Source organism: Muscardinus avellanarius (assembly GCF_963383645.1).
Source record: "Muscardinus avellanarius genome assembly, chromosome: 10".
NCBI lineage: Eukaryota > Metazoa > Chordata > Mammalia > Rodentia > Gliridae > Muscardinus > Muscardinus avellanarius.
In genome coordinates, this window is record NC_137796.1 from 77,602,000 (window position 1) to 77,615,682 (window position 13,683).

The 13,683-nt window shown below is 38.8% G+C and overlaps 1 protein-coding gene across 1 annotated transcript in view; it reads left to right on the forward strand.

Annotated features, from left to right (window-relative positions):
- The window catches only part of LOC308268736 (cytochrome P450 3A8-like), a gene marked incomplete at both ends in the record, with an annotated part of 45,184 nt that overhangs the window by 18,767 nt on the left and 12,734 nt on the right, over positions 1-13,683 (forward strand).

Below are 13,683 nucleotides of genomic sequence, written 5' to 3' on the forward strand. Positions count from 1 at the left end.
GCAATTCAACAGGAGACAGGGAACGCAGGACCACAGATGAGGCAGGTGCCTCGATTTCAGCAGCCTCTCCTACCATACGGAGAGCAACCCCAGGGAGTGCAGGATTGGACGTCTGTGCCACCGCCCGACTCATATTAACCCCTGAAATGGGAGTTCAAAAAGTAGATTCAGATTTTCATGGACCCCTTCCTTCTGATACTGTAGGACTGCTTCTAGGCCGAAGTTCCACTACCTTATCGGGTCTAGTGGTGCATCCAGGAGTTATTGATCAGGACTATACAGGCAATGTGAAAATATTAGTTTCTTCCCCTCGTGGAATTTCTGTTATAAATAATGGAGACCGAATTGCTCAGATAATTCTGTTGCCTAGTAAACATTCTCTTTTTCCTAGCCAAAGACAGGCAAGAAAAGATAAGGGCTTTGGTTCTACAGGTCCTCCTGGAGCATGGCTCACTATGGACATGGGGTCACGTCCCATGTGTCAACTCACCATACAGGGAATTTCTTTTTGGGGTCTCTTGGACTCAGGTGCAGACCGTAGTATCATTAGATTATCTGAATGGCCAAAAGATTGGGGATTACAACAGACAGATCAATTACTTAAGGGGTTAGGATATGCAAATAGTCCAAGCTGCAGTGCTGTTCACCTTAATTGGACAGATCAAGAAGGTCATTCAGGGACATTCCAACCTTTTGTTCTAGAGCTTCCTGTATCCTTGTGGGGACGAGATGTACTGCAACAAATGGGAGTAAAATTGACTACTGAATCTGTATATAGCCCTCAAAGTCAACAACTTATGCACAATGCAGGCTATTCAGGGACAGGTGGGCTCGGCCGATTTGAACAAGGTCGAAAGTCCCCTGTTCCCATAATGGGAAGAAATAATCCCAAAGATAAAAGAGGACTGGGTTTTTCTATGGGGCCACTGAACAATTAAAGATTAAATGGAAAACAAATGTGCCAGTGTGGGTCTCTCAGTGGCCCCTTCCTAAAGAAAAAGTTACAGCTGCCCACGAACTGATACAAGAGCAGTTATTGGCAGGACATTTACAGTCCTCCACATCTCCATGGAATACACCTATTTTTGTTATCAAAAAGAAATCAGGTAAATGGAGATTGTTACATGATCTCCGAGCAGTAAATAATAGTATGGAGATCATGGGACCAGTGCAATTATGGTTACCAGTTATAGCGGCCCTCCCTGCCAATTGACCCACTGTTGTATTGGACATCAAAGACTGCTTCTTCTCTATTCCACTGCATCCTTCAGATACCCCTCGATTTGCTTTTACAATACCGTCCATTAATCATCAGCAGGTGGATCAAAGATATGAATGGACAGTACTACCACAGGGTATGGCTAATAGTCCCACATTGTGCCAAATATATGTAGATAAAGCTCTACAATCTACTAGAAGAGAATTTGCTTCTTCCATGATTTATCACTATATGGATGATATTTTATTATGTGCTAAAACCCCAGAAATTTTGGATGATATGCTTATAAAAACTATATCATATCTTAAACAATGGAATTTAATTATAGCTCCAGAAAAAATACAACAAAGAAATGTTAAACAATATCTTGGCACCAAATTAGAAGATACTATTATTCGTCCTCTTAAGGTTAGCTTGAGGGTGGACAATTTACAAACTTTAAATGATTTCCAAAAACTTTTAGGAGATATAAATTGGATTCGACCATATTGCAGGCTTAGTAATGCTGATCTTAAACCCTTGTTTGATTTGCTAAAAGGGGATTCAGATTTACTTTCTTCGCGATCTTTAACACCTGAGGCGCGAGCATGTATTCAACTTGTAGAAGAAAGATTATCTGAAGCACAAGTAGATCGTATAAATTATCAGAAAAAATTGCTCTTATGCATTCTTACCACAGATCTCACACCCACTGGAGTGTTGTGGCAAGAGGGTCCCATAATGTGGATACACCTCCCTCATTCTCCTAAAAAAGTATTGCCATGGTATCCAGCCTGTGTTGCACAAATAATTATTAAGGCATTAAAGGCAACTCTGACTGCATTTGGGATGCAGCCTGATCTTATCATCACTCCATATACTAAAGAACAGCTTGCCACTCTAGCTGCCACCAATTCTGATTGGGCCATTGTTCATGTAATGGCTACAGGACAATTTGATAATCATTATCCACAACATCCATGGCTCAGGTTTGTTTTGGCTCATCCTATTATTTTTCCAAAAATCACTCGATCTGCACCGATTGCTGGAGCGCCAAATATTTTTACAGATGGATCCAAAGGAGGTATGGGCGTGATATTCAAAGAAGGCTCAGATCCACAAACTTTTCTTTTTCCTCATTCATCAGCACAGGCAGTAGAGATTTTGACAGTGATTCAAGTATTTATGCTCTATGATTCCACTCCATTCAACTTAATTTCGGATAGCTTATATGTGGTACAAGCACTTAATAGCCTTGAATGTGTAGGACATATTAAGGGACAATCTACTATTCTTCTATTATTGGCTAAGTTACAACAATATATTTGGAACAGAAAATGTTCCTTCTATGCAACCCATATACGAGCTCATTCAGGACTTCCTGGACCGCTTGCTGAAGGCAATGCTATTGCAGATTTTCATACTCGAACTGTACTTATTTTTTCAAATGAAGACAAAGTTTTACAGGCTCAAGAATTTCACAATAAATTTCATGTAAATTCCCAAACGCTGAGACTAAAATTTAAAATCACTAAAGAACAAGCTCGACGCATTGTATTGCAATGCAAAAATTGTTTGACATTATTGCCACAGCCTACTACAGGAGTAAATCCTCGAGGTTTGCGACCTCTTCACCTATGGCAAATGGATGTCACGCATGTTCTTGAATTTGGCTCCCTTAAATATGTACATGTTTCCGTGGATACATGTTCTGGAGTCATCTTTGCCTCTGCTCATACTGGAGAAAAAGCTCAACATGTAATTTCCCATTGTCTGCAAGCTTTTGCTGCCTGGGGCATCCCTCACCAAATTAAAACTGATAATGGACCTGCTTATGTTTCTCAAAGATTTTCTCAGTTTTGTACCCAAATAGCTATACAATTAAATCATGGATTACCATATAATCCACAAGGCCAAGGCATAGTAGAACGAGCCCATGCCACTATTAAATCTGCTTTACTAAAACAAAAAGGGGGAATAGGGGGTCAATGGAGCACACCTAAAGATAAACTAAATCTTATATTATTTATTCTAAATTTTTTGACGTTGGACGCCAATGGACGAACAGCAGCGGAAAGACATTACAGGCCTCATGAGCGCTATGCAGGGCAAGCAATGTGGAAAGATATTCTTACAGGAGCATGGAATGGTCCGGATCCAGTGCTAACGTGGGCTCGAGGGTCGGTGTGTGTTTTCCCACAGGACAAAGACTCGCCGATTTGGGTTCCTGAAAGATTGGTGCGTCATGTACAGGAACCAAGGGAAGATGCCAAGCAACAAATGGATATGGCTAACTCTGTTGGTAATGTTCAACATTGGAATGAGTGAAAAAGATCTTTGGGGAATTATTTCTGCTTTCCCTCTTCCTTTGCCTGTGTCCACCACTGCCACCATTTTTCCTCGGTTCTTTACGACCAATAGTTCCTTAAATTTGCCATGGATTCCCTTTGATGAAGAAATTAGGCCTTATGCATTCTTCAATATAACTTTAAGTGGTAGTTTATGTTTTTATGCTAATAAAATTTTGAATGATACCTATGATAGTACTAATCCATGTGTGCAGTTATATAATCAAACTATGGGAAAATTTCAGCCATTTAATGATTCCAGTCCCATAGGAAATGTTACTGTCTTGGAAGGCTATGCTCCTTTAGCATTTTCTAAATATGAACATCCTGAAAATAAAACAGCTCCTTTGCAGCCGCGGTGGGCTCCAAAATGTTATAGCCCACGTAGCTGGCCATTTAAATGGACTGATTGCCAAGACTCTAAGGTAGTCTGGGCCTCTTCAGGCTATGATTTAAGTTTTTCTCCAGGCATATCTACTATGCGCAATCATACTTGGGCAGGATATAATTATGCATATCAAAATCCTATACAGTATAAGCCACACAATCCTTTTAATATTTGGCTTCTCTGTGGGATAGCAGGAGGCTGTACTGATATAACAGCTATGTCTATGATTTTAGGGGGAACTGTAAAAAATTGCAGCTATTCTCAGAATTTTTCCAATACTTTTGAAAATAGCGTCAAAGTAAATTGTTCAATGGGACCACAACTCCCGTTTGGACCCACTCCTGTTTGTGTAACTACTCCATTTTTTTGGCTTGTTTCTAATAGTTCCTTGGTTAATGATAGTCTAGGTTGTTTTATTGATACCTGTTTTCTAACTTTCTGCTGGAATGCTTCTATGCACCCTTGGGCAGTAGTAATGCGACTGCCTATAGCAGTTCCTTGGCCAGTAAGAGTGGATGTAAATTCCCTTCCAGTTTTGCTGAACCGAGAAAAGAGAGATTTTGGAATTTCTGCTCTTATTGCTGTAATTGTGGCCTCTGTGGCCGTGGCAATTGCAGCTGCTGCCGCTTTGGCAACATCTATAAATACTGCAGCCACTATGAATGCCCTATCCTCACATGCGGCTACTGCCATGGCTCAGCAAGCTCAAATAAATGGACAACTTAAAGCTGGCATATTAATGGTAAATCAAAGAGTAGACCTGTTACAAGAACAGGTTAACATTCTAGGGCAAATGGCGATGGTACCATGTATTCATAAATTATCTGGATTATGTATAACGTATGTGCAGTATCAGAATTTCTCCCATGCAGGTAATTTGTCTCGGCAATTAAGCAAGATGCTTCTAGGGACTTGGAGCCATGAATTTGAACACACCATGATTGAGCTTCGAGCGTCCATCACTGCAATTAATTCTACCCGTGTAGAAGTCGCCACAGTACAACAATGGATGGACTTGATACATGGAACTTTGGGTTTCTTAAAAGATTGGGGTGGTATGGCATTCTGGGCATTCTTGCTGGTGGTAGCATGCTGTTTTCTGGTTGGATATATAAGGCGAACTCGACAACGCACACTGCAACAACAACGTATATTGGTGCAAGCTATGGCAGCCCTTGAAGCTGGCTCATCTCCCCATGTATGGCTCAGTATGCTGGATCGGTAGTCAGTGACGGGTAAGATCTTCCCCGGGACCTTTCAACCTAAGACAGGGAAACAATCATGCTATTGTTCTCCCAATGACGGGTAAGACTGGTCCTTGAGGGTCGACGACCTAAGACAGGCACGATCCCGAGCCTTGTTTTAATAAAACAAAAAGGGGGAGATGTTGGGGCCCACTCGGCTGGACCGAGATGGCACCCAGGCTTGTTGCCAGCGTGGATTCAAGATGGCGCCTAGGCTTGCAGCCAAGTCATGAGACTCACAAGATGGACGTCTCCTTGAGCATGCGCAGTGTGCCATGCTACGTGCCTGCAGAATGATAAGTGACGCCTACCACCAGCCTGCCTATTAGAAAGTCAGAAATGTGCATGCCCTAACTGTGAAAGCTTGGGGTTGGTAGGGAATAGAAGGAGGGATTATGATGCTGATATATATTGTGTACACATTGTCAGACATATTAGAAGACATAATAGAACAAGAGAGACATGTTAAGGATCCATTAAAGAAGAATTCATATTTCAGCTGAAAAGGTGTCTGTGTCGTTCTCTAAGCCCCTGCGGGTCGGAGTCTTGGGGGACGATACTTGTAATCCCCGTGCTTGGGATGCTGAGACAGGAGTATTGTGCAGGTTCGAAGCCTCAGCTACTTAGTGAGGTTCTAAGCAACTTAGTGAGACCCTGTTTCCAAATAAAATATAAAATGGGCCTGGGAGTATAGCCCGGAGATAGAAAGCCTCTGGGTTCCACCCCCAGTAAGAAAAAACAATGTTCAGATCATGGTACAATGGAAGAAACCTATAAAAATTTTCCATACTCCTACTTCTCCATTCCTCTTTGTCAATATACCTAAGGTGTGCTAGAACATCAACAAACTCAGTTTATATTAGGGTTTCTATTAGGGTTCACTTATAATTGATCTAATACAATTTTATTTTTAATTATTAAATTGGTGCTTTGTAGTCATACATTTTATGGGGTACAAGATGGTAGAGGCATATATTCACAATCACTCACTTAGCCCCTCCCCAATTCCCACCTCATTCCCTCCCACCTTCCTTCTTCTCATGTTTGGCTTAGTGATTGACTTTGATATGTTTTTGAATGCACAACAAGTACATTTGGGAATTTTCCTTTCCACCTCTTCCATCCTCCTTAGTTATGCCACCTTATTTGCTCAGATATGGTTTCTCTTTCTTTATCTAGAGTTCCTTTTATGACCCCTTTTCTCTCTAGCTTCCACATAGAAAGGAAAGCATTCAATTGCTTACCTTTTGTGACTGAATAATCTCAGCATAATGTTCTCCAGTTTCATCATTTTCCTGTAATGGCTGAGTAAAATTTCATGGTGTACATATCCCATAGTTTTTTTCTCTTTATTTTTATTTATTTACTTACTTATTTATTTTAACAAATTTTTTATTGAACATAAATGGTATACATTTAAGCTATATTTGGTGCCCTCTCCCCCCCACCCCCTTTTTTCCTTCCCCCTCCCACCAATGGTTGTCCAGGTTAACCATGTCATATTCATAATTTTACACATATTCAGTTGTAGACCCTCATTAATCAAGATCAGCCTTCCTCCTCTTCTATCTTTCCATTCAAACTTTGCTGATATTTCCCCTCCATTATCTGGAGTCCCACTGGTATCATCTGTGTTTCCTAGTTTGGGCATATTAGAGGAAACATATGTACCTTCTCCTTCTGTGCTTAGCTGATTTCACTTAACATAATGTTCTCCAGGGCTTTTCATCTTCTTGCAAATGATATAATTTTGTTCTTCTTTATGGCTGAATAGAATTCCATTGTGTGTATTTCCCAAAGTTTTGCTATCCATTCATCTGTTGATGGAGATCTGGGTTGGTTCCATATTTTGGCTATTATGAATTGTGCTGCTATGAACATAGGTATGCATATGTTGCTGTAGTTCTTTGAATTCAACCCCTTTGGAAAGATACCCAGGAGTGGTATAGCTGGATCATATGGTGGATCTATTCCCACCTTTCTTAGGAATCTCCACACAGATCTCCATAGTGGTTGAACTAGTTTGCATTCCTACCAACAGTGTAAAAGAGTTCCTCTTTCCCCACATCCTCGCCAGCATTTGTTGTTATTTGATTTCTTTATGCTTGCCACTCTGACTGGGGTTAGACGGAATCTCAGTGTAGTTTTGATTTGCATCTCCCTGATGGCCAGTGACGTAGAACATCTTTTCATGTATCTATTGGCCCTTTGTATCTCTTCTTTTGTGAAGTGTCTATTTAGTTCAGTTGCCCATTTCTTGATTGGGTTGTTTGTTTTGCTAGTGTAGAGTGTTTTGAGCTCTTTGTATATTCTGGATATTAGCCCCCTATCAGAATGGTGGCTGGTAAAGATCTTTTCCCATTCTGTAGGCTTCCTCTTTAGGTTATTGATAGTTTCCTTTGATGAGAAGAAACTTTTTAGTTTGGTGCTATCCCACTTGTTTATTCTTGCTTTAATTTCCTGAGCTTTGGAGGTTTTGTTGAGAAAGTTACTGCCTGTGCCAATATGTTGTAGTGTTGAAACTATGCTCTCCTCTACTAACTTCACAGTCTCAGGTCTAATTTCTAAGTCTTTAATCCATCTTGAGTTGATTCCTGTGCATGGTGAGATATAGGGGTTTAGATTCATCTTTTTACAAATGGTTAGCCATTCTCCCAGCACCATTTGTTGAAAAGGCTGTCTTTTCTCCAGCATATGAGTTTGGCCCCTTTGTCAAAGATTAATTGACTGAAGATGTGTGTATTTGTTTCTGTATCTTCTATTCTAATCCACTGGTCAGTATATCTGTTATTGTGCCAGTACCATGCTGTTTTTACTGCAATTGCTATATAGTATAGCTTGAAGTCTGGGATTGTAATGCCTCCTGCATGTTTCTTATTGCTGAGAATTGCTTTGGCTATTCTGGGTCTTTTCTTTCTCCATATAAAGTTCATGATTGATTTTTCTAGGTCTCTGAAGAATGTCACTGGTATTTTAATGGGAATTGTATCAAATCTATAGATCAGTTTTGGCAGAATGGCTATTTTGATGATATTTATTCTGCCTATCCATGAGCACGGGAGATCTTTCCATCTTCCAAGGTCTTCTTCAATTTCTTTCTTTAGTGTTTTATAGTTTTTGTTGTAGAGGTCTTTTACATCTTTGGTTAGGTTTATTCCTAGGTATTTGATTAGTTTTGAGGTTATAGTGAAAGGAATTGTTTTTTTTTGTTTGTTTGTTTCTTTCATTGTGGATTCATTGTTGGCGTAAAGAAAAGCCACTGATTTCTTTAGGTTGATTTTGTAACCTGCAACTTTGCTGAATTTGTCAATCAGCTCCAGAGTCTTTTGGTTGAGTTCTTTGGGTCTTCCAGATAAAGGATCATGTCATCTGTGAATAAGGATAATTTTAATTCCTCTCTTCCTATGTGAATTCCTTTGATTTCCTTCTCTTGTCTTATTGCTGCAACAAGAATCTCAAGGACTATATTGAAAAGGAGTGGTGATAGTGGGCATCCTTGTCTTGTTCCTGACTTTAGCGGAAATTCTTGCGGTTTTTCCTCATTCAATATAATGTTGGCTTTGGGTTTACAGTATATTGCCTTAATGATGTTGAAGTACATTTCTTCTATCCCAATTTTTTGCAGTGTTTTTAACATAAATGGGTGTTGGATTTTGTCAAATGTCTTTTCAGCATCTATTGCTATGATGATGTGGTTTTTGTTCTTGGTTCTATTTATGTGGTGAATAACATGTATTGGTTTGCATATGTTGAACCAGCCTTGTTTTTCTGGGATGAAACCAACTTGGTCATGATGTATTATTCTCTTGATATAGTTTTGAATGCGTATATCTAGTATTTTGTTTAGAATTTTTGCATCTATCTTCATTAAGGATATTGGTCTGTAGTTTTCCTTTCTTGAGGTATCTATTTGGTTTGGGGATTAATGTGATACTAGCCTCATAGAAGGAATTTGGGAGAGTTCCATCTCTTTCAATTTCCTGGAATAAGTTATGAAGTATTGGTATTAGTTGTTCACTGAAGGTTTTGTAGAATTCAGCTGGAAACCCATCTGGACCTGGGCTTTTCTTTGGTGGAAGAATTTTTATTGCTGTTTCTATTTCTTTGGTTGCTATTGGTTGGTTTAGGCTTGCTGTGTCCTTTTGGCTTAGTGTAGGAAGGTTAACTGTGCTTAGAAATCTATCAATTTCTTCCATGTTTTCAAGTCTATTGGAGTATAAATTTTTAAAGTAGTTTCTGATAATCTTTTGAATTTCTTCACTATCTGTGGTGATATCTCCTTTTTCATTTCTAATTTTGATAATTTGAGTTGATTCTCTTTTTCTTTTGGTTAGGTTGGCCAGAGGTTTATCAATTCTATAAATCTTTTCAAAGAACCAAGTTTTTGTGACCTGCTTTGTCTCTCTGATAAACTTGAGCTTGAAGTCTAACTTTTCTGATATCATAGTTGCTACTCCTGCTTGTCTTTGAGTTCCATTGGCATGGATTACCTTGCTCCAGCTCTTTACCTTTAATTTGTGACTATACTCGTAAGGTGTGTTTCTTGCAGGGAGCATGTAGATGGATTCTGATTTTTAATCCATTTTATCACTTTGCATCTTTTTATTGGGGATTTGAGGCCATTTATGTTCAGCATAATTATTGAGAGATGACTTTTAATTTTTTTTAATTTTTGAATTCTTTATTTTTCTTACACCACAGCTACTTTAGAAGGATTATTTTTTTTATCTGCTGTAGCAAAAGAATCTTATGTCATATGTTACAATACAACCCTAACTTGTGAGCCTCCCATTTCTCTCTCTAGCTCTCTCTACTATGACAGTGATCTTAATTTTAAGTTGCAAGCATAGTCATTCATTTTCCTTAAAATAAGTATGAAGTTGAAACATCTTCCAAAATATATAATCAAATGTTCATAAATTTTAACCCTCTTTGGATCTTAATTTAAGTAAATCAACTATATAAAGATATTTCTGTGACCATTTGAATATTAAACATTTTGGTAAATTTGTTAGGTGCAATTATACCAGAATGACTATTTATTTATTTATTTATTTATTTATTTATTTATTTATTTTGGTGGTACTGGGGTTCCTGGAAGTCCTTCTACCTCCGGGCTACACTCCCAGACCTATTTTTACATTTTTATTTGGAAACAGGGTCTCCTAAGCCAGCGTACGCGGCTGGCTTTGAACCTGCGCGATCCTCCTGTCTCTGCCTCCCAAGTGTGGGGATTACAAGTGTGTGCCACCACGCCTGGCCCAGAATTACTTTTTTAAAAAGCCTATCTTCCTTCTTTCTTTTCCTTCCTTCTTTCCTTTTTTTCTTTGACTTTTAATTTCTATCATTTTGAGATTTTTTTTTTTTTTTGGTGGTACTGGGTTCCTGGAAGCCATTCTACCTCCGGGCTACACTCCCAGACCTATTTTTTATACTTTTTTATTTGGAAACAGGGTCTCTTAAGCCAGCGCGCGCGGCTGGCTTCGAACCTGCGCGATCCTCCTGTCTCCGCCTCCCAAGCGCGGGGATTACAAGCGTGTGCCACCACGCCCGGCCCTCATTTTGAGTTTTAACTTCAGTTTGAGGTAGTGTTTGTTCTTTGCTTAGTTGTTTTGCTTGATGGAAATTATTATTTCTCTGGTTCTGGTGTTTATTAGTTATTTCTTTTTTGCAATTAATCTCTTTGAGTATTTTCTCTACTGATGGTTTGAAAGACATACATTATTTCAGCTTCTATTTGTTGTGGAAGACTTTCATTTCCTTGTCTAACTTGAGATCTCTCTCTCTCTCTCTCTCTCTCTCTCTCTCTCTCTCTTTCTCTCTCTCTGGTGGTACTGGGGTTCCTGGAAGCCCTTCTACATCCGGGCTACACTCCCAGACCTATTTTATTTTTGGAAACAGGGTCTCTTAAGCCAGCAAAGCTGGCTTTGAACCTATGCGATCCTCCTGTCTCTGCCTCCCAAGCATGGGGATTACAAGCGTGCACCACCATGCCTAGCTTGAGAGATACTTTTTTGGGTAGGAAATTTTTGGCTGCAACTTGTTCTCTTTTAGAGTTTAGAATATGTTACTCAAGGCCCATCTGGCTATCATGACTTGATTGTCACTTGGTCTTTTGCTATTGTTATCTTTAAGATTCTCTCCTTGGCTTCTACATTGGTCAGTTTGACTCTTATGTGGTGTGGTGACTCTTATTTTGTCTAAAGAGGGTTTTGTAAGTTTTCTATTCCTGTGTATTGACCCCTTTTTCTTTGTAAAAATTTTCTGATATTACTTCTTTGAAAAGACTGCTGATCCCTTTGGTTTCACCTTCTATTTTCTCTTTTACCTTCTATTATTCTTAGGTTAGCTCTTTTAAGATGGAGCCATATCTCTTTGATGCTCAATTTATGCTGTCAAAATGTTGTCTATGAATATGTGGTTCACTTTTGGAGTGATCATCTAACAGATTATTTTTTTCATGTGGTCTAATCTATTATTTATAGATTTTATTGATGCTGTCACTTCAATGATTTCATCCTTTCTTTTTTTTTTGCCATACTGTTTATTAGAACCTAAGGATGTCCTACCTTTGAGCTATACCTTCTGTCCCATTTTTTATTCTTTATTTTGAAATAGGGTCTCACTGAGTTACAAACAGCCTCAGTAAGTAGCTGAGGCTGTCCACAAACTGCAATCCTTCTGTTGCAGCCTCCCAAATGTTTGGATTACAAGTGTGCACCACCATGTCTGGCTTTTCTCATTTTTTATTTTTTTCCAGGCTCTCTCCAAATATTTTTGGAAATTTTGCATCATTTTTACTGTTAAATTTCTAATTTGTCCTTCTGGAAATCTCTGCCATTCTGTGTTGTTGGACTCTGTTATTGTGGGGTTGTGGAAGCTTGTTGCTTCCTTGTTATTCTTCCTCATGATTTAAGAAGTTTGTATCTTTGTTGCTTTTGGTATATTTTTCTCATTTTTAAGGTGCCAGATGGTATATACAAGGGCAAGTTGTGTTATATTCAGTGGTAAAGGTTGAGTGTGGAGAAAAAGGATGAAGTAATAAATGCAAGAATAGGGTAAAATTACAGATAGGATAATAGAATGAGAGTAGGAGTTTGGTAAAGTAGTATATAGTAGAGATTAGAGATAGTGAATATGTAGTAGGATTCTAGTTAACAATGTAGAGTATTTAGGATAGTGTTATGAAGTGGATTTAATACAAGGCAAAGAAGAGAAAAGAAAACAGAAAAGGGATGGAGATAAGAGAGTAGATATGCATAAAGGAAGAGGCTGTGAAATGGGTGGAGAAGAGAGCAAACCAACAAGCATACACACACACACACAAATAAAATAACAAAATTCAAAACAAAACAACAACAAAATTGTTTTCCTTCAATGATTGGGACCCTGACCTGGTGTCTCTCTCTGTTCAGGCACTGAGTATCCCTGGCACCCTTCCTGCTGCCAGTTTGGGTCTCTGAAATCTAAAAAAAAAAAAACACAAAACCTGTTTCTGGGACTCTTTCAAGCTGTGCAGGCAGCTGGTATCAATGGAGCTGGATCTAATGTTAAGTGCAGGCCTTCCTTTATGCTTTCCACTGATTCTGAGCCTTAGTCTCTTCCTGCCTTCATTGGTGGCTGGTGCTGCTGGTACCAGACCCAGTGTCTAATACAGTTTCCTGTCAGGAATATGCACAATGAAATGACATTAAGGCCATGGTTAAATAGGCACTGATAATTCCACTTATCTGATCTTATTTTTATATATTTTATGCCCAATGCTCATCTATGGACCCATTTTCTATTTTGCTACTTTAGTGCTATTTGATAAACTAGGGTCAGTCACAACTTAACTAGCTTTTTGTCTTGTTCTATAGTTTCTCTTCATTGTGAAGTCGTCATTCATTTATAAAATTGATGCCTCAGGTATTCTATTACCTGATAGTTTTCACAAGTAAACTCTCTGCTTGTCCAGCTAGCTTGTGCATGCAAATCACCACATCTCACAAAAGTTTGATTTTTTTCTTGGTTAGTAGATGTTAGGTGAATTTTGGGATTCTACATTTCTAATAAGCTTCTAGATGGTTTGAGTGGTGGTCCATGGATTAGTGTGCATGGTGTGTGTGTGTGTGTGTGTGTGTGTGTGTGTGTGTGTGTAAATGCTAAGGATTGAACCCAGTGCATTCTACCTCTGAACTACACCCCCAGCCCTATTTTCCTTTTTCATCTGAAAGTATGAATTTATTAATTGTCTGAGAGCCTCACTAAGTTGCCAAGGCTGTCCTTGAACTTGTGATGCTTCTGTCTCAGCTTTCCATGTACAGGGATTGATTATATGTCTGAACCAGCATACTTGGTTCATTGACACTATTTGAGAGCCAAGATTTCTCTGTATCCCAATATTATTCCCTAAGTTCCCACAAACATGTTTAGATGGAATATATTTAATTTTCCACAGAATAAAGACTTATTATGAGAAACTCTCAAAAATTTGTAGCAGTGTTTTATTTTTTGTGGTAATGA